Raw genomic sequence first — 22,982 nt, forward strand, 5'->3', positions numbered from 1 at the left:
ATGTTTACTAATGATGAACTTCAAACACTGTTGTTCAAAGTGAAGGAGTAGGATGACTAGGGAACCTAAATTATGATCCCAGTGCCATATGCCCATTACTAGTCAAACAAGATCTAAGCTTGTAAAATGCAAGCTTAGCAGAATGCTTATATGCTCTGTGGTTTTTATTAATAAGCTAATTAATGTGTACAGTTTGTTTGGTCAAACCAAGGTGTAAACAGAAACTGATTAGACTAATATTGATATATTCCTGAAGGACACTAGTTGCTGGAAATGGCAGAAATCTTTTAGCGTTACCCCTTTTTCCTCTGCTCCCTCAATCCCAAATTCCTAACCTCTAAAATACAAGAACACAAGTTCTTTCATTGGGTCTTCACTTCCTCTCTTTAGATCACAACAGGTGGGGTCTGCATGGGAGGCTGTTTGAGGCGATTGGGAAGGTGGGCAAATGGCCATTTTTGATACCAGTGCTAATCCCTTTAAACCAGCCTGTGTGAGAGATGTTTGTAAAGCATATGGTCATTGTTGCACTTCTTCCAAGAGCACCACCTCAAAGGGGCTGCACTGTATTTTAGGTTGGGGAATGCTAATCTTTCTGCAGAAAATAAATCTTCTTATGTCTGTCTACATCCCTATACCACAGGCATTCAGACAGTATAGTGGGATTTGCTGCTAGGACCTCTTGTACTGACTGAGGAATGACTTCAAATTGGACCAATTTTAAGACTTTGAGCCTAATTGTGCTTTCACACTGGTATAAAAGTAGTGAAACTCATTGACTTCAGTGGTGTTACTCTTGTATACAAGAGATAAGAATTGGGGCCAAGACTTTAAAGCAGTACTTATTTACAATGCTTGTGTGGATTTTGGCAGTGCTGCACTACTAGAATGAAATTTGCTGCTATTTGAAGTGTTTTGGGATGCTTTAAATAAGAAGTATAGAAAATCAAATGCTATTGAAGCAAAAAAGATCTCTTCGACAATATTTTTTTCATTTCCTTGTTATTACTATGTGAGATACTTCTCAGTAGGTTTGGCTACATATTAAGAGTGAAGAGCAAGTATAATGCAATATTACAGACTAATATTAGTTTATTTTATCACAAAAATCAAGATTTACAATCACTTTTTGTCTGCTTTGGTTTTTAAAGCAGTGAGAGTTTTGCTGAAGTAAGGCGTCCAGAACACATTCCTGTACATCTAGAAATCACATTACGTACCAGTAAAATGCAGTGACTTCTCAGAGTTACTGAAACCAGAGTTACTATTCTGTGCCAACAGTAGTATAGTACTTTTTTTTGCGGGGGGGTTCTAATTTTACGCCAGGAATTAGCTGTGTGGGTATATTCCAGAGGCCACAGTTGCAGCTAAAGAAATTATTTAATGGCGAGAAGGTAGTGAAGCTTTACTATGTATACAGTAGCTTCTAAAAGAACAGCAACATAACTAGCAATACAGCAGACTCCAAGATCTAAATACCTATATGGTCAGTTAAACACAACTTGTAAAACTGTCTGTAATAGTGTTATCTAATAATTCCATGGTTAATATTACAGGTGGCATACAGAATAAATAGAACAGAATATGACTTCCAACAGGACATGATCCCTATATAATGTATGGCTGGAAGGAACCTTGAGAAGTCCAGCCCCTTGCCCTGAAGCAGGAACCAGGTAAACCTAGACCATCCCTGACAGGTGTTTGTGCAACCAGTTCTTAAAATCCTCCACTGATGAAGATTCCACAACTTCCCTTGGAACCATATTCCAGAATTTAACTACCCTTATCGTTGGACAGTTTTTCCTAATATCCGACATAAATCTACCTTGGTGCTGATGAAGCCATTACTACTTCTCCTACCTTCAGTAGATATGGCAAATAATTGATCCCCATCCTCTTTATAACCATCCTTAACATATCTGAAGACTGTTATCCAGTCCCCCCCCCCCCCACCCCAGTCTTCTTTTTCAAACATAAACATACCCAGCTTTTTCACCTTTTCCTCATAGGTTAGGTTTTCTAAACTTTTTATCATTTTTGGTTCTCTCCTCTGGACTCTGTCTAATTTGTCTGCATCTTTGCTAAAGTGTGGTGCCCAGAATTAGACACAGTATTCCAGCTGAAGCTTCATCTGTGCTGAGTAGAGTGGGACAATTACCACCCGTGTCTTAAATACGACACTCATGTTAATACACTCCAGAATATCAGCCTTTTTTGTAACTGCATCACATTAACTCCTATTCAATCTGTATTCCACTGTAATCCCCCAGATCCATTTCAGCAGTACTACCACTTAACCAGTTATTGCCCATTTTGTAGTTGTGCATTTGTCCTTCTTAAACGAAGTACTTTGTACTTGTCTTTATTGAATTCAGACCAATTCCCCAATTTTGTCAAGGTCCTCTTGAATTCTAGTCCTGTCCTCCAATGTGCTAGCAGCCCCTCCCAGTTTGGTGTTATCTGCAAATTTTATAAGCATATTCTTCATTTTGTTATCCAAGTCATTAATGAAAATATTGAATAGTGTCGCTCCCAGGACTGACCCCTGTGGGATCTCACTATATACATCCTCCTAGTTTGACAGCAAACTGTTGATAATTACTCTTTGAGGATGTTCTTTCAACCAGTTGTGCACTCACCTTGCACTAATTTCATCTAGACCACATTTCCCTACTTTGCTTATGAGAATGTCATGCCAGGCTGTGTCAAAAGCCTTACTGAAATGTGTATCCTCTAGGCAAGGAACCCTGTCAGAGGAGGAAATTAGGTTGGTTTGGCAAAGCCATGCTGGCTATTCCTTATAATCCTACTGTTCTCTAGGTGCTTACAAACTGATTATTTAATAATTTTGTTATAGTATCTTTCCAGGTATTGAAGTTAGGCTGACTGGTCTATAATTCCCCGAGTCTTCTTTGTTCCCCTTTTCAAAGATAATGCCATCTGTCTTAAGGAGAATTCTTTGGTATATTCAATGAAAGCAAGAGGTCAGAGCCAAAAGGTAACATTTTCAAAAGCATTCAAGTGACTTTAAATCCATTTTCAAAAGTGTCTTAGCCACTTGAATCACTTAAATGCTTTTGAAAAATTTATCCTATGGCTCTGACCTCTTTGAATTCATTGAAGTGAAACACTGGCTCTCCACTTGTATGGTAACTCCCTTCTTTTCATGTGTCAGTATATTTATGCCTGCATCTGTAATTTTCACTCCGTGCATCTGAAGAAGTGGGGTTTTTTACCCACGAAAGCTTATGCCCAAATAAATCTGTTAGTCTTTAAGGTGCCACTGTACTCCTCATTGTTCCCTTAAACTGTCTCCTTTTATTCAGGTTAAATGTAAGAAACCATAGTGATCTCCAAGACAAAGGCACACCCAATGCCACTCAAGGATTCAAATGATTTGGTGGGAGTGGTTTCTTGAGGGGCATTGTTTGGGTAAGGGTTTGTGCACAGGAGAGAGACAGAAGAAGCAGAAAAGGAGACACATACTGAATAAGCAGGTGATAGCACAACCCTGAGAAAAGCCTAAAGAGGATGCTGTGGGGGGTGCTGCTTAAAGAAGTTTGGAGCTGTGAGCAAGGAAGCTATCTACTGCTGTTCTGATTCCTCCTGTGCTCAGGTAAACAGGACTTTGCACACACTCTTTGTAAATGAACAAGATTGCATCAAAGGTAACAGATGCCATCATCAGTTTCTGCTTCCAACTGGACCAGACTACAAGATTAGCCCTCGTGCCCTGTCTAAAATCATATTCTGGCCTAAGTTCATTTTCGAAAGTGACTTAGGTTCTTAAGACGTTCTGGGTGCTCTTGAAAATGTTACCCACAGCCTGTGTTCAGATGTCATTTGAAATATGATATAGAAGCACATGAGCCAGTGTTCAAATGTTACTGACTCAGAGAGAAGAGTGCAGCCTTTAATGAATCACTGGCCTGGTCTTCCTTCAACACCTGAATTTGCTTTGATCTTCCATCCAATTACTAACCATATCCAACCCTGCTTAATTTAGATCATGCCCCATAATGTAATACCATACATGACATTCTACTGCTCGTAATCATAACAAGGTACAAAGATCACTTTAATTACTGAATTCAGGGCTTAAACCTGTGTTGGGCTGTGTTGAGCACCTGCAGCTCCCAGTGAAATCAATGGGGGTGTGAGAGGTGCACAGCACTTCAGTTTGGCTCCAGTTAAGTACTGGGATGCCTCAGTAAAATAAACTAACCTACTTACATTTCTTAGGCTTTGTCTACACTGGCATTTCATCAGCAAAACTTTTTTGTCATTCGGGACATTAACACCCCGCCCTCTTTCCCCCTTCTTTCTCCCCCCCTCCCCCTCCCCCCCCCCCCCCCCCCCCGGTGACAAAAGTTTTACGGACGAAAAGCACCAGTGTGAACAGCGCTTTGTCGGCAGGAGCGTTCTCTGTCACTTGTGGGGGGTGGAAGTTTTTTGTTGGCAGGAGAGCTCTCTCCTGCCGACAAACAGCCATTACACTGCGTGGCTTTTAGTGGCAGTGCTGTAGCAGCACAGCCATGTCACTGAAAGTTGTGTGGTGTAGCCATAGGCTAAGTCTCTAGGGAGAGGTTAAAGGTGAAAAACAGATTTTCTGTTAGACAATAAATGTTTAGATATCTGTCTGTTTACATGTGAATTAAGTATTGTGTAGTTCACAATGGGCCGCCTCTTGCCAGTCTGCACAGAATGCTAATGAAAGATTGTGAAAACTTCAAAGAGAAAAGTAATGGGAGGAAATAAGCAGCTAGGGAAGGGATGACCTTACCTTGAGGTACACATCAAAACCACATTGTCTTTTAAATCTAACTTCACTGGGACTGATTCTGCTCTTGCTTTCACTGGTGGAAATCTAGAGTAACTGCTGAAAACACTTGCATCTGAAGAAGTGAGGTTCTTACCCACGAAAGCTTATGCTCCCAGTACTTCTGTTAGTCTCAAAGGTGCCACAGGACCCTCTGTTGCTTTTTGCTGAAAATAATTATCTTAAACCAAAATTTGTTTTAGTCTAACATTATTGACTTCAGTACAGTTAAAAAAAAAAAATTGAGGTTCTGTTGTACTGGCAAAAATACTAGTGTTTTTCACTTTTGAAAAAGGTGAATAATATATAGTGCGGCAATAAAGAATTAGGCCTGGGGAAGTCTAAAACAATGGAATAGGGTGGCCAAAAATAGTACATTGGAGAGTTGAAACCCTTATATTCCATTGTTTACTTGGGTTCAGTTTTTGCTTGTTTAGAAGGGACAAGAAAAACTGGTCTTGTACTGTATGTGCCTGGTCTTTCAAAGCCCGTTGGTTTCAAAGAATGGGTTGGCTAGCATGTTTGTAAACTCCAGCCTAGAGAAGGCAAGTTGTACTTTAATATGTGCTAACTGAGACTAGCTGACAGGTATTAAAATACAACTTGTCTTGTCTAGGCTGGAGTTTCTTTGAGGCTATCTACAAAAAGTACTTACTTTATCCAAAACCTATTATTGGGCTCTTTTTGGGCCTGTAACAAATAACCTTAATTATAGCATGACTCTGATGGGAATTGAGGGTCCCCACCAACTTGCAAAGTCCTTTTCCTGCTGAAACCTTAATAAATAAGTTAATACTTGTTCTGTTTTTCCTAATCAAATGAAAGCACTCATTTCATTAAGTAGATTAATTATCACAACTTTATATTATTTGGTTTTATACAGTTTAAGTTGAGAGAGAAAAAGGGCCTGTTGATGACTCACTTAAAAGTGAGGTCTATACTTTCCTTAATCTCTGTGCTACAATATAATTTTTTTTTAACAGTGAAACATTTGTTATTGTTTCAGGGTAAACAGATATGCTTCTTTTTTTAAAAATCCAGTACAGGGGAATTTGGGGAAATCAAAAACCTTCATTGATTTCTTGTGAGTATGTGTTACAGGTTCCCCTCTGTGCCAATTAACAGAGAATGAGAGTTGTAAAATCCAGTATTTATGTAACAGTTTTGTAACTAATACATTTACTTGTCAGACTCTTGTGTACATTGAAAATGGGCTTCATTCTTTTCACATTCCATTTAGATCTAGAGATCTAGAATAATCCAGACAAAAATAAAAATAAATGTTCTGAGGAAGGTCAAGCTAGAGCTTCTGACCCAATATGCAAGTCCAAATCCAGTCCTCATTTCTCATGTCACCTTAGTATGAAGCCATGTACTTGTTGCTTAATCTCATTAGACTTCAGTCTAGCTCTGTCTTGGGCTGGTATGCCAGAATTTTCTTTTTTTCTATTGCCCTGTTCTAAATCCACTTAAAAAAAAAAAAAAAAAAAAAAAAAAAAGTAGCCCAAAAGAGTTTGAGTGGAGGCGGGCAGGGAGGCATATGAAGATGCTATGAGAATTACAAGCATGGGGAGCTCTTCAAAATGCTGCTTAATCTCCCTCTGTGAACACCGCCATGTTTTTAGGAGTGAAGAAGGTCTGAATGGGAAACAAAAGATGAAAGATTCCAGTCAAATATTTGCAACATGCAGAAGTCCTACAAAAATAGAAGCCAAATTGGTTTAAAAGTTATTTGCAAGTTCTCTTTCTATGCATATGGCTAGTGGGTGGGTTTTTCCCTTCTATAGTATACAGGTTGTATGGTTTTTCTTTTGGAGTTCTATATTGGCTCCTGCTGTAGAAGCCAGATAGTGGAGTGCTTTGCCTGCATAGGGAAAATGCTGTGTTTTGTGATGCAGCATCACTGTTTTGATGACCAGGGAACCAAAAACCCTTTGTGCAACTGGCAAAGTGTTATTTCATACCTGCCAACCACTGCTAAAAATGTAGTAGATTCCTGTTTTCTTATCTGCCATGGCAAATACTAGCCCAAATTACATAAATCAGATTAATGTACGTATTTGCCACCTTAAGGGCTATATTTTTACCTTTCTTCAGTTTTTTCTTTATTTAAAAGAATGTTGATAGTAGGCCTTCGTATTAAAAATCTTTGACTTGATGCATAGATATGGGGTGTGTGTGTGTGTGAGACTCATAAAGGGTAAGATTAAAGTGATATGGGTGCACACCTGCCTATAGGGTAGGCCTCTGGCTTGCAGCACACATTCCTGGATTCTGATTATCACAGCATTACCGGCAGTAGGGCACCTACTGAAAGGAATCAGACTCCTGAAGAGCCAAGAGGCTGCCTACCGTATACGTCTGGTGTACCGATAATTATCACCTGAGTCATCTGAGAGCTTGCCTACATTTACAGCGCTGCAGCAGCACACTGCACCGCTGCAAGCGGCACCACTGTAGCACTTAGTGAAGACACTACCTATGCTGGTGGGTGAGCTTCTCCCATCGACGTAGGTACTCCACCTCCCCGAAAGGTGGCAGCTATGTCGACAGGAGAAGCTCTCCTGTCAACATAGCACTGTGTACACTGGGAGTTAAGTCCTTGTAACTACATTGCTCACGGGAGTGGATTTTCCCTAACCAATATAAGTCAGTGTGTACCAGGTCTGAGTTACAAACTCTAGGTTCTCCTGGAAGTCTTTCTCAAGTTCTTGACTTCTTCGTCATTACACATTATACATCCCGAGGAACAGAGTGTCTTCTGTAACTCTTACATTTTTGGCATGATTATGTAAAAAATATCTTCTGACCTACAAAACTGTCAGTCTAGTAGTGGGGTATATGTTTTGTATACGTGGAGAGGTGAATACTGTGTGGGTATGTTAAAATGTTGGGTTACGATAGATAGTCATTGACAATGCTTACCCCTTCACCCATTCAAGGTGTGGGCTACATGCACTAGTGCCCTTATTTACATTAAACTCTATATGAAAGTTTGACATGTGGGTGGGTAGAAAATGAAACACAAATTGAGATCGTTAAAGATAAACTGTTCTATTTCTAATTTGTTTAGAAGTGCAGCAATTTCTTCAAGTGAAAAATTAACAAGTGACTGCTTTGCATTTTAATAATGCATAGTAAGGTGATCTTGTTTGCATAAGCCAAAGGTGGGGGATGAGAATTTTTTTTTCAGTTTGTATGTTGATTTTAGATATTTTGGCTTTTAAAAAAGAAAATGTGCATAGAAATGGAAGTTTTAATACACTTTGCACATACACTGTCATTGTTTAATTATTGTAATGAGATGATCATCTGCTGGCAAATGAGCATTTCTCTCTGCCAAGTAGTGATGGAGAGAGCTCCAGGAATAAAAACGTTGAGCATTTAGATACTCATAGGGTTTTAAAATCTGAATTAAAAAACAAAACAAAACTGCCCAATAAATCCAGTTCCATGCTGAGCAATGAGCAACAACTTGGCTCCTTGACCCATCAACGTCCAGCATTTACCCCTAATTAATGGATCTGTATCTATTTCTTCTAGATAAATATTTACAAAATGCAGGAAAAACCCAAATAAATACTTTGTCTTCCGCTTGATTTATTTTTTTTTTTTGGTTCTCTTCATTTTTCTTTTCTCTTACTTGTTTTCTTTATCTCCCTCCCTCCTTTTTTTGGCCTGAAAAAGTATGCTTTTTGATTCCCCCACCCCTTTTTCTTTTACAAGCCAAAGACCTATTTTTAAAGTCTTAAGCCCCTTCAGTTCCCACTGTAATCAACAGGAGTTGAGGACATGGGATCAAGCCCAAGGACAGTGATCCCTTCCTGTTTGTTGGATCTCCTTTAATTCTACCTAACCACCATGCTGTTGGTTACTCTGTCTCCTTCCCTCTGTTGTCTTAACCTGGTTTCTCATCTGTTTGTTTCTCCTTCTATATCTTCCATTTTGTTCATGTATCTCTTCTTCAGTCCTCGGCAGCAGAGAGGATCGCATTTTTTGCTTCCGCTCATTGCGCTTTCACGGTGGAAGTGGCAGCCAGAATAGAAAGAAAAAGATGATCACAAAGATTTAGTCAATTTTCACTCTGCTCCTGCTGGAGCTTTGGAAGGAAGACCAGCAACAGCACATGCAAATATCCAAGAGGTGGTATGTCTGTTTTTTGTGGAAAATTTTGAAAGGTCTCATTTTCATCTTGATGTGTAACAGGAACATTTTTGAAATCTCAAAAATACTTGCTGGGCAGGAAGAACGTTTCCAACTCATGTCTAGTTGTTAACATAAACTTACTTAATCAACTATTGGATAGTAACATTAGCACTGAGAGTCGGATATGCTGCTACCACATCATTATTCTGTTAGTGTCCTTGTTAGTTAATCATATTTCTGGGCATTTCGTAACTCTTTGCTTCTTGTTGTCTTCATGAAAGTAAAAATTTTAAAGTTGCGTTTCTAAATGTAAAAGATTGTAGAGGAGTTTTAAAACTAAGGGCTGAAGAAAGCTGACAGGTGTGCAGGAGCACATAATTTGGACCGAGGCAGCCTTTAGGATTTATTAAAGAGGATACTATATCTTAGTAAAGAGGAGAGGTTAGAAGTTGATAAAATACAGATAGGAACCGAAGAGAAACTGTCAAATGAAAGAGTCCCATTCAGTAACCTCACCTGAAGGCAGACAACTAAATATTGACCAATTTTTATAAGTGCTTGTATACAAATGCAAGAAGTCTAAATACAAACATGGGTGAACTTGGGTGTGCATAGTATTAAATGAAGACATTGATATAATAGGCATCACCGAAACTTGGTGGGGTCATGGTGGTGGGGGAGTTGGCGCTATCTGTGAAAGAAAGGGAAGAGTCAAATATAGTAAAGATCTTAAATTAATCAAACCATACCATAGAATCTCTATGGATAGAAATTTCATACTTGAATAATAAGAGTATAGTAATAGAAATATATTATGCAGGATGGTGATGGTGACTGTGAAATGCTCAGGGAGATCAAAGAAGCTACAAAAACAGAAAACCCAGTAGTTATGTGGGATTTCAACTATCCCCATATTGACTGGGTACATGTCACCCCAGGTTGAGATACAGAGATAAAATTTGTTATAGGTTTAGCTTGCCTACTCTCCCATTTGGAATTCTGTCTCATCTTTTTGATCCAACATTACATCTCTCTACTATTGTTTGGGAGAAGTAGGGAGATAATAGAGGTAGTCAGATGACCAAGTACACTTGTTCATAAAAATCACAGTTGGTAGTACTCAATTATAATTTCTTGTGTGCATTATTTTCCTCCCCACACTTTGTACTTTTTAAATACTGGCATGTTTGAGGAGGTGTGGCTGGTCAGAGTGGTACTGCTTGCAATCCCAGAATAGTTGGGGATTTCTGCTAAAATAGTCAGTAGTAAAATAGGTAACAATGATGATTATTAAGTCATCATTAGCTATCAAAGTTAATATCTGGCTAGCATAAACAAAGGAAGTTCATCCCTCTCACACCTATTTCAGGTCTCCTGACTGGCCTCATTAGTCACAAAATCACATTTGGAGGATTTTCTTCATGGCAGTAAGTTAGGATGGATTTTTGGAATAGGTGAGAGGGGGATCTTCTAAAAACTCCTTCCTAACTGCGGACTGCTAAAATTACAAGTGGCTGAGAGTGTGCTGCTTGAATGAGTGCCAAGCAAGTTTTACTGAATAGCTCACTCCTAGTAGTTCTAATAATCCTGTTTCTGTAGTGAGAGAGACTGTGGATAAAGTTATTTTGGGGGTAGAAAATGCATGTCAAACAAGTTTGGCTGTCCCAAAACTGTTTAAAGAACAGGAGTACTTGTGGCACCTTAGAGACTAACAAAACTGTTTGTCAGGAACACTTAAAATGTTCTTACTTGGTTCTGACCATAGTACTGCTATTCTTTCAGCTGACGTCAGCCTTATATCCTGTCAGGTTTCTAAAGGTCAGAGGAATGAGGTTCTGGAACAGCCACGCAATACAAGTTGTGGGGGCAAACAACTTAATTAGTTTTTAAGAGTGCTGGACAAATTTATAAATGGGATTGCATATCAGGGTTGCTTGTGGTGGTGGAGAGCAGGGCTTAGCAACCCCAGGGCTCCCTTCTGGTTTAATTCCTATGTTCCTAAAATCTCATACCTCAGAACTTCAGCCATCACCTGCAAAAGTCAGGAATGGATTTTGTTCTCCAGTGTTTTTATCTTCTCCTTCCTCTGAAGCATCAGAGATGGCCACAGCTGGAGATGGAGAATGAACAGGGTGGAATGGTGCTTGGAAGTGGCACTGAGAATTCTTTCCCTTTCTGGTTCTTGCTCACATGTTCAGGGTCTAACTCATCATTGGGGTTGGGAAGAAATTTCCCCCTCAGGTCAAATTGGCAGTGATCTTTCTTTCTTCTGCAGCATGGTGCGTGGGTTGCTGGGTTAGATAATTTGGCTATATCTCACGTAATCAATTCCTTGTCATTACAGATGCCTCTGGCATTGGTGTACTTGGGTCCCCCCTAGTCTCTGCCTATGGCACACAACAGCTTAGTTTCCTCAGAGCTGAAATATTTTGGTCTAATTTTGGCTATTGGGTTTAGTGTATGGGTCCTGGATGGTTTTGGAAATGCAGAAGGTAGATGATTTGGGGGTCTTTTCTGGCCTTAAACTCTGACTTAGCGTGAGGTGTGGTGTGTGTGTGTGTGGTGGTGTGTTGTTTTTTTTATCTCCCCCCCCCCCCCTCCATTTTCAAGGTGGGGAGGGATGGTAATGTGTTCTTTAGAAGTGGCTCTTGCTGTAAGTTTCTTGCCTTTCCCTTTCTCCTCTCTGCATCTTTCCCTTCAACAGCATCAGAGCTGTTGTTTTTTCACTGCAATCAATTTAGCTGTCTAATGTTTTGTTTTTCAGAGCACACTCTGCTGTTAATGAATGTGATAATTTACATAATGTCACTGTAGTATTGGCATGCTAAATAATTTAGTGGGCTGTGGCAGGTAGATAGCTCTGAAGTGTCTGTGTTACTATGGTAATTCATTTGCTTAATGCAAATATTAGTCATTCTGACCATATGCATCTCTGGGCTTGTGACATTATTTATTGGTCTTAATTTTGGGGAGAAAGTGGGGGGAAATCTGCTTCGTAACAATTTATTTTCAAAGCTAGTAGCCTTGTCCAGTTGTGTTACATTTACTTACTGTCCACAGAACAAGCAGTCGACCTGCACTTAAAGAGCAGTTTTTCTCATTTTCCTCCTCACTCATAACCTTGCTGGCTACCACGTACGCTAATCATTCTTTTCTCGCACCAGTCTGTGTTGGCAAGAGGGGAGTTGTTTTGGAAATAATTATAGTTTAGAACCATATCTTTTTTTTCTTACCTTCACTTACTTTCACTTCCTGGCTGAGATGATTTCTCTAGTGATGTAATGAATAGAGCAGAAGACTTTAAAAACGTAATCTAGCAGAGTCACAATCACGGCCAGATTAAGATTGAGGGGCCTAAGGCTAATGGGAGGAAAGGGCCTAAGTATGAATTACATATTGCAAAAAAAAATTATGAAAGTCATCAAACATTTATCTACATACATATTTATTTATGTAAAATTAACAAGTTTATTCTACTTTCACTACACTCAATTCTTCATATTTCTGAGTAAGGTAGCATGAGGGATGCTACACTGTCCTTCTTAGGCCTCCTTCCTCCTAGGCAGTGGAGTGCTCATCTGTATGAGGGTGAACACTGCAGCATTCCTTATTCTGCCCACCTCTTTCAACGTTGTGCCTCTACCCATAGCTCTCCACATGGCACAGTTCAAAGACAAGCTCTGCTGGTGTTTTCCCCCCAAGCTATGGACTCTACATCACATACCCTATCTCACTGTGACTGCAGTGTGGGAGGCAGCCAGCATTTATTATATAAAAGAAAACCACCCAGGTGTAAAATCCACTGAAGTAGAGGAAGTAGTAGTGGTATTATTTCTGGGATGATACCCAGTTTGTGTAGTTAATCTCCAGTAATTCACCACATCAGGCCATTCTGTCACCAAACTCTTCCACAATTAGAATTACAGGCGCTCTCCAGGTTACGCAAGACCCGATTTACGCAAATCTGCACTTACGGAAAAAGTTCCATAAGCTAGAAATAGGAGTGGTGGTTTCTTGTTTTTGGTTTATTTTGCTTAATGGTCAGGTATACGTTTCCGGCTTACACAAAATTTGAGTTACACAAGGCATTCCAGAATGGAACGATTACGTAAGTCGGGGAGCGTCTGTATAGGACTGGAAGGGACCTCAAGAGGCCATCTAATCCGGTCCCCTGCACTCATGGCAGGACTAAGTATTATCTATTCTAGAATGTGTGATCAGCAGCCCTGACATGAGCAGGGGTGGCCACTCTGTGGCTCCGGAGCCGCATGTGGCTCTTCATAAGTTTAATATGCGGCTCCTTGCATAGGCACTGACTCCAGGGGCTGGAGCTATAGATGCTAACTTTCCAATGTGCCGGGGAGTGCTCGGTGCTCAGTCCCCCCTCTACCCCTTCTCCTGAGCCTGCCATGCCCTTGTTCTCTCCCCATCCCCACCAGAGCCTCCTGCACACCACCTAACAGCTGATTGTGACAGGCGGGAGGCGTGGCGAGGGAGCAGGAGGCACTGATTGGTGGGGCTGCCGGTGGGCAGGAGGCGCTGCAGATTGGAGTGCGGGGAGCTGATGTGGGCCTGATGACATATTGGTGTGGCTGTTTGGTAATGCACATTGGTAAATTCTGGCTCCTTCTCAGGCTCAGGTTGGCCGCCCCTGGACATGAGGTTTTTTTTAAGCATGAGTTCTGTGTGCACCAGCACCCTGTGATTTGCATTTGTTTGTTTTAAGCTTTCTTTAAAAAAAAGGTAACAGCTAGAAGTGACCCAGATCTTTAGATGGTTGCCCGGTCATATTATTTAGCACTTCTGTACTATGTTAGCTCTTCAAAATCACTGTACAAACATTAAACTTAATCTGAAGCCTTTAATCTTTTGAATGACTAGGAGTTGACAAAACAGGAAAACCTATTTCCTGTTGTGGTCTCTGCCCCCACCACCACCCCCGCCCCCGAACAAAAAGACTTAATTGAAAATCAGCATCTTTAAAGAACCATTAAGGATCTTTCAAAAGAACAGGCCAACCCAGGCTGCTGTAGTGACACCCTTGTTACATCAGGGCTGGTGTAGAATGAAGGGAGAGCTTCCTGTTTCGTTTGCATGTGTAAATCAAGCAGACCTTGCTTATTTTTTTTCCCTTAAAGTGCTCAGAGTTTAGGGGAGGAAAGTGAATGAGATTCTGCTTATACGAAGTGTGAAAAAGCAGAAGGGACTAAAATCTATTCTTATGCAAAAATCTGTTCTCACTGAAGTCAATAAGGCTACACTGGTGTAACTGTCAACAGGAGTTGGCCTGTGTTCTCATTCCCTTCTTGAATCACATTCCAGGCTTACCCCAACATTTTCCACTTGGGAAAGAAGTTAGTTTGAGATGGGGCAGAAAAATGAGGACTAATTTTAGGTTTATTTAGCTTTGTTTTTTGAATGAAACTAAAAAGAAATCAAACGTGAGGTACTTTTATGATGAGATTGAACTGCTAGAGAACCAGCAAATGGGCAGAACCAGCCTTTAGCCTATCCAGCCAGTCTTTCTATCATAGCCTGCTATGAAGTGGATTTAAAATCCTTGAGGGAGAGGGGACAGCGAAACCTACAACATTGTGTGTTGAGCTTCCTCCAGTGCTTTTGCAACCCCTTCAAAATACAAAGATGCGTTGGCCTGTGGAGCTAGGCTGAGCATAAGGAAACAACTTGGTTGCCTGTGCATCCCAGTACAGAAAAATAAATCAAAGAAAAAAATTGGATTTTTAGTACAGTTCAATACAGTATTGAACACAGTGCATCATAACTGTGAAGCCTCTCATTGGAAGGTACTGTAAAAGTTAAAGGACTGGTATCCAGAATGGGATGTTTTGTTTTTTCCTACAAATGGGTGGGCAATAGTTCTGGCTGAAGCTGAATAGTGTGTGCAGGTTCTGTGCAAGCTTCCCACCCTCCTGCAATGACTGGGGGATGAAGGTGTGGGGGGGGGGTTGGGATGAGGAGGGATGCAATGATGGGGGGGGATTGGAACGGGGAGGGGTGCAATGACGGGGGGATGGGACTGTGGCAGAGTTGGGACGGGGAAGGGTGCAATGATGGGGGTGGGGGGTGGGGTTGGGATGGGGAGGGGTACAATGACGGGGGTGCGGGGGGATGGGATGGGGAGAGGTGCAGTGACGGGGGGATGGGGATGGGGGGGTTGGGACGGAGGGATGCAATGACGGGGGAGATGAGGGTGCAGGGGGGTTGGGATGGGGAGGGATGCAGTGATGGGATGGAGGTGTGGGGGGGTTGGGATGGGGAAGGGTGCAATGATGGGGGGATGAGGGTGCGGCCAGGTTGGGATGCAATGATGGGTGGGATTGGGAGTGCTGGGGGAGTTGGAATGGGGAGAGGTGCAATGATTGTGGGGGGGGGGGGGAGGGATGAGGGTGCGGCTGGGTTGGGACAGGGAGGGATGCAATGACGAGGGTGCAGCCCCATTCCCAGCACTCGGAGATGTGGATACACATACCTCGAACTCCTGGGTGCTGGCAATGGGGGCAACAGACAGACTGTGGTTTGCTGTGGGGGCATGTGCCGCAGCTCGAGCCCAGCCATATGAGGAGTGCAAGGAGAAGAGGGCCGGGCAGCAGTGGGAGAAGTGCGTGCCACCCAACCCCTCAACAGCCGCCTGCTGAGCGCTTGCAAGTGGTGCTAGTTCCTCCCCTGCCCTGATCCAGCCAATGGGAGCGGCGCCAGGGGGCGGGGCAGCACACGGACACTCCTTTTCCCCCCTCCTCTCCTCTCTCCTCTCCTCTCCAGCAGGGAGTCAGACATGCCGGCTGCTTCCAGCCCTGGGAGCCACGCGGGCCATGGCGTAGCACTAGCAGGGAGCCTACTAGCCCTGCTACGGCGCCGCGAACTGGACATTCAAGGGCCTGGTCAGCGGTGCTGACCGGAGCATCAGGATTTCTTTTTGACCAGTTGTTCCAGTCCAAAACCGGACACCTGGTTACCCTAAGAAGCACTCCAGCAGGGCTGCATGAGCAAGCTCGCTCCCCCCTCCCACCTGTCCCCAGCTGCGCTCCCTGCCTGACCAGTAGGTCTAAAAATAGGAGGGCCTAAGGCTATAGCCTTATTAGGCTGATGGTTAATCCGGCCCTGGTCATGATAATGAAATGTATGATTTGATTCCTTACCTCACCAACTGAAGCTGGTTTTTCAAAGAAAGAGCCTGAGGGGATCAAGTTCTTGAGGCTCTTGAAGCTTGTCTTTGGCCAGGGACTGAAGGCAGGTCTGAAAAAAAGAAAATGTTATCTTAAATCAGACTGTTATTAAAAATTGAACACCCAGAAGAATTCTCTGCAAAGGGGTATTAGAGATGAAGTGTGGCTGGACAGTGTCACACACATCTTAAAGTTCCTGGGAGCTGTTGACTTCAAAGGTTGATCATGAAAGTGGCCTCCAGCTCCTTTGCAAATGTCAGCAAATATGGAAAATTCCTTTAGCAGATGAGAGAAAATATTATTTTAGTTACTGGCCTAGGTAATCTGGATAGCTGGCAGTTACCATATTTAAAAAATGTTCATGTAGAAGCACCTCATAAACCTTTCAGATTTAGTTCAATGCTGTATTTATTAGAGAGGTTCAGACATTTACATAGGGAGAACAAATTTTAACAGAGACTGTCTTGGACACACAATCTCCCCTCCCATTCCTAATCATATGGAATAACCATGTTCTTTCCTGCTGATGATCGAATACCGACATCAGCGGCAACATGGGAAAAGTGTCTCTCACACACACACACACACACACACACACACACACACACACACACACACACACACACACCCTCTCTTAAAGTGATAGAACAGCTGAAAATCAGTAGTCAGCACAATGTGATAGCTGGAAGTAGTCTGCAAATCACTAGTAATTGCTCCTCCGACTACAATGCTATAATAACAGTAAACCTTCAGTTTCCATCATGTTTTTGCACTACTTGCAAACCTTTATTTGTTAATCAATTTAGCAGTCTATCAGTTCTTGCATGAAATAGTTTGTTGCACTATTTGTTTCTTTGAGCTGTCACCGATACTTGCCAAGGAAGCAATAAAACATGTAATAAAAGAGAGAATAACTGGGCCAAATCTTGAAGGTGTTGAGCTGTAACTCTCACAGATGCAAGGCTTAGTTTACTGCACTTCACAAGATCACACCCCTGTTAAGTCCATGGAATTTGAGTGCTCAGCAACTACTAGGGTTTGGCCCATTAATTATCAGGAAAGAAATAATAAAAGCATTAATAGAGAAATATAAACATGGAGTTTTTTGGATTGCACAGTAGCATCCACAATCAATGGTTAGTCTCTGATTTTTTTTCTCTCCTGTCTGTACAATGATGGAACATACTCTTAGTGTCTGGATGTAAGGTAAATGCTGTTACTGGATAGGAATACAAAATAAGAATCTTCAGCAGCAATGCTGTGGAACCGAAGCTCACAAATACCAATCTGGAATTTAAGTAAACCTGGGGAAATTAATAATTTAGCAGTTAAATTGAAACTCTCCCTGACACACACACACACACACACTCTCTCTCTCTCTCTCTCTCTCTCTCTCTCTTTGAGTTTATAGATATGGGGAATCAGGGAAGAATTTGGATGCTGAATGTACCTTGAATTGTGGAATAATTTATAGAATAATTGCAGCAACTTTTCCCATGATTCTTTTTAGTAAACAAAATGTTATTTATAAAATGTCTTCTACAGAGCTGCATCTGCTCTCATTTAATTTATTAAAAGAAAGACATTAAGGTAGGGTTACCATATTTCAGCAAGCAAAAAAGAGGACGGGAGGAGCCCCGCCCTAGCCCCGCCCCTGCCCCTCCCACTTCCCGCCCCCCCAGAACCCCCAACCCTCCCCCTGTTCCTTGTCCCCTGACTGCCCCCTCCTGGGACCCCTGCTCCTAACTGCCCCCCAGGACTCCACTCCCTATCTAAGCCTCCCTGCCTCTTGTCCCCTGACTGCCCCAACCCTTATCCACCCCCCCCACCCCCAGACAGACCCCTGGGACTCCCACGCCCCATCCAACCACTCCCCACCCCCTGACAGCCCCCCCCAGAACTCCCAACCCATCTAAACCCCTCTGCTCCCTGTCCCCTGACTGCTCCGATCCCTCTCCCCACTCCTGCCCCCTGACAGCTCCCCCCCAGAACTCCCAGCCCCCCACCCACCCCGCTCCTTGTCCCCTGACTGCCCCCTCCTGGGACCCCTGCTCCTAACTGCCCTCCAGAACCCCACCCCCTACCTAAGACTCCCTGTTCCTTGTCCCCTAACTGCCCCCTCCTAAGACCCCCCCCCCAACTGCCCACCAGGACCCTACCCCCTACCTGTACCCTGACTGCCCAAAACTTTCTCCACTCCCCTCAAAAAGTCCCCCCCCGTTTCTTGACTGCCCCCTCCAGAACCTCCCTGCCCCTTCTCCTGCCCCCTGGCCCCCTTACCCTGCTGCTCAGAACAGGGTGTTGGGCTCTGTGCAAGCCGAGCCAGACACGTGGCTGCGCTCCCCAGCACAACAAAACCCGGTCCCTGGCCCTGCACAGTGCTGCCGGACCGAGCTGCCGGGGAGAGCTGCCGGCTCAGAATGCAGGGCGGATCCGGCTCCTCTACAGCTGCTCCGGAATCCAGCCTGGGACTTTCCTGCAGCCCTCACAGCTGCTCGCTCTGCTCTGCCGGGGGAGGGGGGAAATCCCGGACACTTTGAGTGCTTTACAAATTCCCCCTGGACGCTATTTTTAGCACAAAAAGGAGGACATGTCCGGGTAAATCCGGACGAATGGTAACCCTAATTAAGGCTCTATTTTCTCCAGTGTGGGAACCACCTGTGTGGAAGGGTGGAAACTTGGGTTGGTGTCCTTTTTGCATTTGTGCCCTGAGGGGATACAGTGGGCAGAATATGCTCCCTGAGGAAGAGGTCATGGGTTCTGTACTCCCAAAACTCATGGATATTTCTAAGCTCTACATGACTTTAAGGGATCCATGGATGTTGAGAGACTTTTGCAAAAAAAAAAAAAAAAAAAATAAATAAATAAATATATCAGGGCAAAGAGATCTGTTTTATTCCCACACCCTACAAGACTGGTTTTGGCACTGCGGGGGTCCTACAAGAAAGCTGCTAGGGGCTTCTCTGACTGCAAACTTCCACTCTCCTTTCAGTATTGTGTAGACAGCTTGCAGTAATTTACGCTGCCGTGCGCTGTGATTGAGAAAATATGGTGGAGGTTGGCTGGTCCTTCTGTCTCATGGAGTCTGTACCACACACAGCTCCTGTGGAGAAGTTTTCAGAGGGTCAGGAGGAAGTGGGGGCTGTCACAAAGGCGGCACTCACACCCAACCTCACTGGAGAATTGCAAGTGCAGGCTTGCCTCTGCTCATGGGATTGCAGAAGCATGTGGGGGCTTTAAATCGTACATACTTTTCTGAGATTCACTGAATTCTTTTGTTGGTACTATTGACATGTTTTAAACCTGGACTGAAGGAAACAGAATGGATTGTATTACAAGCTGAATGTTAAAACAGATGATAAAATTGAAAAAGAACAAAAGTGTATTTCAAAAAGCAGTTCTATTTAATGCTTCCCATATAACTTTCTCAGTTATTTTTATTGTAATTTTTTTCTTCACGAACATGCTTCTAAATTTAATCCGTATCACTGTAATAAAATGTGCAGACACAATTTCAGGAAGAGCATGGCCACAGATCAAATGGTAACAAAGCAGTGTTAACTGCCTAAGTTTCAAATTTGTGCTTATCTATTTAAAGTGATTCAATAGGCTACATATTAGTTGTAATTTTTCAGAAGCTTTGTTAACACATGAATTTTGTGCTTTTGAGAAGTACAGGGAAAAAGACTTCATGCTGTGTTTTTTTTTTTTTTTTTCCCCTTCACTGCCTTTTTCTCCTTCCAGTACAATTATACTGTTCATCCTCAAATGGGGAGCACTTAACTTCAAAGTAACAATAATGCTAATGGACATGATTCTACTATACCATTCCCTTGTTATAGTTTAATGCCATTCTTGAGAACTAAGCTTTTCAAGTGTTAATAAATGGCATTTATTGTAAAGATAATTGACTGAGTTTAATATTCAAACCAAGGTGTTGGCTTTACCAGTGAACTTTACCAATGCAGTAAAGTGTAAATTTTAATTTATTTATCTCATTGGTCTTTAAAGGGACCATGCTTGCAAATAGTAGACATAGCTGCTAATTATATCCTCTGATGTACTAAGCAGAATAGCATGCTAATAGTAATCATATGTTTTATAAAAACCTCCCTCTGATCTTCCAAAGAATTCAGTGCCTATTTTTGTTTCTGCATTTGTCTGAAAGTTCCGCGTGCCCTTGTTTTTAATGTCCTATATTAAAATGTTTGTAAAATAAGGAAGAAGTATGATTATCAGTGTAACTAGAGTCAGAGGGCAAGTGTTCCCAGAGAGGCTGTTATGGATGGGATATTAGGGGAACCAGGAATAAGTGCAGTTGAGCTGGAAGCAACTCAGCAGTGCACAGGGTTTAATAAAGTCCCACTTGTGCAACTTAACCTGCATTCAGTTTCACTCTTTTTGCTGATGAAACACTTCCAGGACCCATAGAGCATCTGCATGCAATATATATTGATATACAGCTCCCAGCTTCTATTTGGCACAATAACTTTAGACCTAGAAATCTTGAAAACAAGGAGTTCTAGTCTCCCTGCAAATTTTGTTTTCTGCGACAGTGCCAAACACACACGCTTTAAAAATTTGTCTCTATTGCCCATTGGACTCCCCCTTTTTGCTGCATGTCCTGCAGCTATAAAATTCTAATGCTGCACTCTGATCCAGTCCATGGCTTGTACAGCTGTATTCCCCAGGCAGGGTCTGTAGTGCTTACCTTCCATCTCTACAAAATTTCAGTTGGTACCCTCTGTCACTTTTTGTGTTAGTTACTATGAAGTCACATTTTTGTACAGGCCTTGTTATGCTTTCACTGTACTTTATCCGAGTGCGCCTGCTTTTTATAATGGGTGGGTTCAAGTCCACCTGAATCACACTGCAGGAGGCCCTGCTACATAGCTGAAATTGCACACGACATTTCTCTGTTAATGTTAATCCATCTCCCTCTTGTACAAGTGTGATTGAATCTTTTTGAGACCTTCTTCCCCCTCCCCCCCCCCCCCCCCCCCCCACACACCCTAAAATGGTTCAACTTGCCACATTTCTGGCAGTGCTGTCCTGGTTCAGGGCACTTCTTCTTTACCCGCTCATGCTGTCTGTCACAGTAAATGCATCTCACTGTGGATATGGAACCATGGTCACCTACTCTTCTCTGCGGTTTTCCCCACATCACTTCTGGAGGTGTTGTGCTGCCTTGGGCTTTCATCTTTTCTGTTGAGGCTTCTGCTGCAAGCCCCATGTCTAAGCATCTGCAGTATTTTTACCAGGAGTTGAAATTAGGGGCAGTGTTCACATTTACAGGAGGGTGAGGGCTGTGAGGGTGAAGGTGAGCAGTATGGCACCACAGTAAAAACTGGAAAATGTTTCATGACCATTTCATTAGATTTAACTCCATGTTTTAAAATTATCACACAAATTAAAGTTGGCTTTTCAGACCTTGCTTGAGGCACTGCGTCTGTCAATGAACTTCTTGAAGTTCATCTTTGATGGTTTCTCATGTGTCCGGTACTTCCAGTCCTTCAATTGATATGCTCGTTCACATGATCTGGCAGAAGTCAACTTCTTTCAGAACACACAATTCTACAAAAAAGAATGCTCAACTGTAGCTATTGTAAGTGGGAGTAGTAAGAGATGAGTTCCTCCTACTTTCATCCCAGGAGACATAGCACAAAGATCGTGTCAAGCCACTAGTGCTGATTAAAAAAGGAAGTTGAAGTCGAATCTTCATTCATTGTATGATATTCCACTCTGTGTTCAAATTCTCTATTTTGTCCTGATCACATGGCAGCCCCATTTCTAGTAGTGCCTCACTCCACTCAACTATCAGTTTTTTATAAGACAGGCATCTGTAAAAGCTACATAGAGATGGAGTAGAATCCAGAAGTCGCTACTGTAGATTTGTTAGACTCAAATCTGTGTACTTTTCCAGCTGTCTTAGCAAACACTTCTTGTCCTCTTTAGTTAAAGATTCAATATAACTTTTGGACTGAAGTCTTTGCTTCTTCCAGTACGTTTTCAATGGATATTTCTGTGACTGATCCAAGTGTAACTTCTATTGCTGGACAAAGATCTACTACTGTTTTTAGCAGATGCCTGGATGGCATTTGTGACGGTGCCTCCCATAAGGCTTTATGGGAATATGACATAACTGGAATGTTTTGTGCTGCCTGTGCCATGTAACATATCTCTGTAAAGGTTGTGGTCTACTATATCTATTCATCCTATTTGTACACATATATCATTTTGTACTTGAGGTTAAGAATATTGTCTGTATACTGGCTTGATTTCTAAGGCCTTGGCTACACTTGAGAAGCGCTGTGAAGCGTGAGTGTAGTCACGCCGCCAGCGCAGCGAGAGCTCTCTCGCAGCTCTGCAAGTACTCCACCTCTCCGAGGGGAATAGCTTGCAGCGCTGCGAGTGAGCGTGCAGCGCTGCAGGCGCTGATTACACTGTCGCTTTACAGCGCTGCGCTCGGGGGGGGGGGCATTTTCACACCCCTGAGCGCAGCAAGTTGCAGCGCTGTACAGCACCAGTGTAGCCAAGGCCTAAGTAAGTTTTGTGAGGCATTTGGTCAGCTTCTTTAGGAAGGAATTCGCAAGGTTAAGTACCTAATCAGGAAGCACTTGGGGAATAATTTGGAATGCTCCAATCCACATAAGACGTCTTCCTGGAGACATACAAGATACCATGTGGACAATGGCTTCTACCTGTAAAGACTGAGTCATGCATGGACATGTGACTTGCCCAGGTGACTCCAGAATTCCATCTCGGAGCTGGATTTGCATAAGAGTGGGCGGAGGGGGGGTCTCTACCCAGGAGAGATTTAAACCCAAGAGAGA

At 42.6% G+C, this 22,982-nt stretch overlaps 1 protein-coding gene across 8 annotated transcripts in view; it reads left to right on the plus strand.

The window, feature by feature from the left end:
- Positions 1 to 22,982, plus strand: part of FHIP1A (FHF complex subunit HOOK interacting protein 1A) — a 135,529-nt gene that overhangs the window by 25,344 nt on the left and 87,203 nt on the right. For 4 of the 8 annotated variants that reach the window (XM_065597815.1, XM_065597817.1, XM_065597812.1 and 1 more), the window contains exon 3: positions 1,557 to 1,673. The exons of 3 other annotated variants lie outside the window; for them this stretch is intronic. The gene's annotated coding sequence lies outside the window, so the exon portion shown is untranslated. Of the gene's footprint in view, positions 1 to 1,556; positions 1,674 to 3,326; positions 3,617 to 22,982 lie in introns of all 8 variants that reach the window. One more of the 8 variants, XM_065597813.1, reaches the window with a different exon arrangement.

Source organism: Chrysemys picta, chromosome 5 (genome assembly GCF_011386835.1).
Source record: "Chrysemys picta bellii isolate R12L10 chromosome 5, ASM1138683v2, whole genome shotgun sequence".
Classification (NCBI taxonomy): Eukaryota; Metazoa; Chordata; order Testudines; family Emydidae; genus Chrysemys; species Chrysemys picta.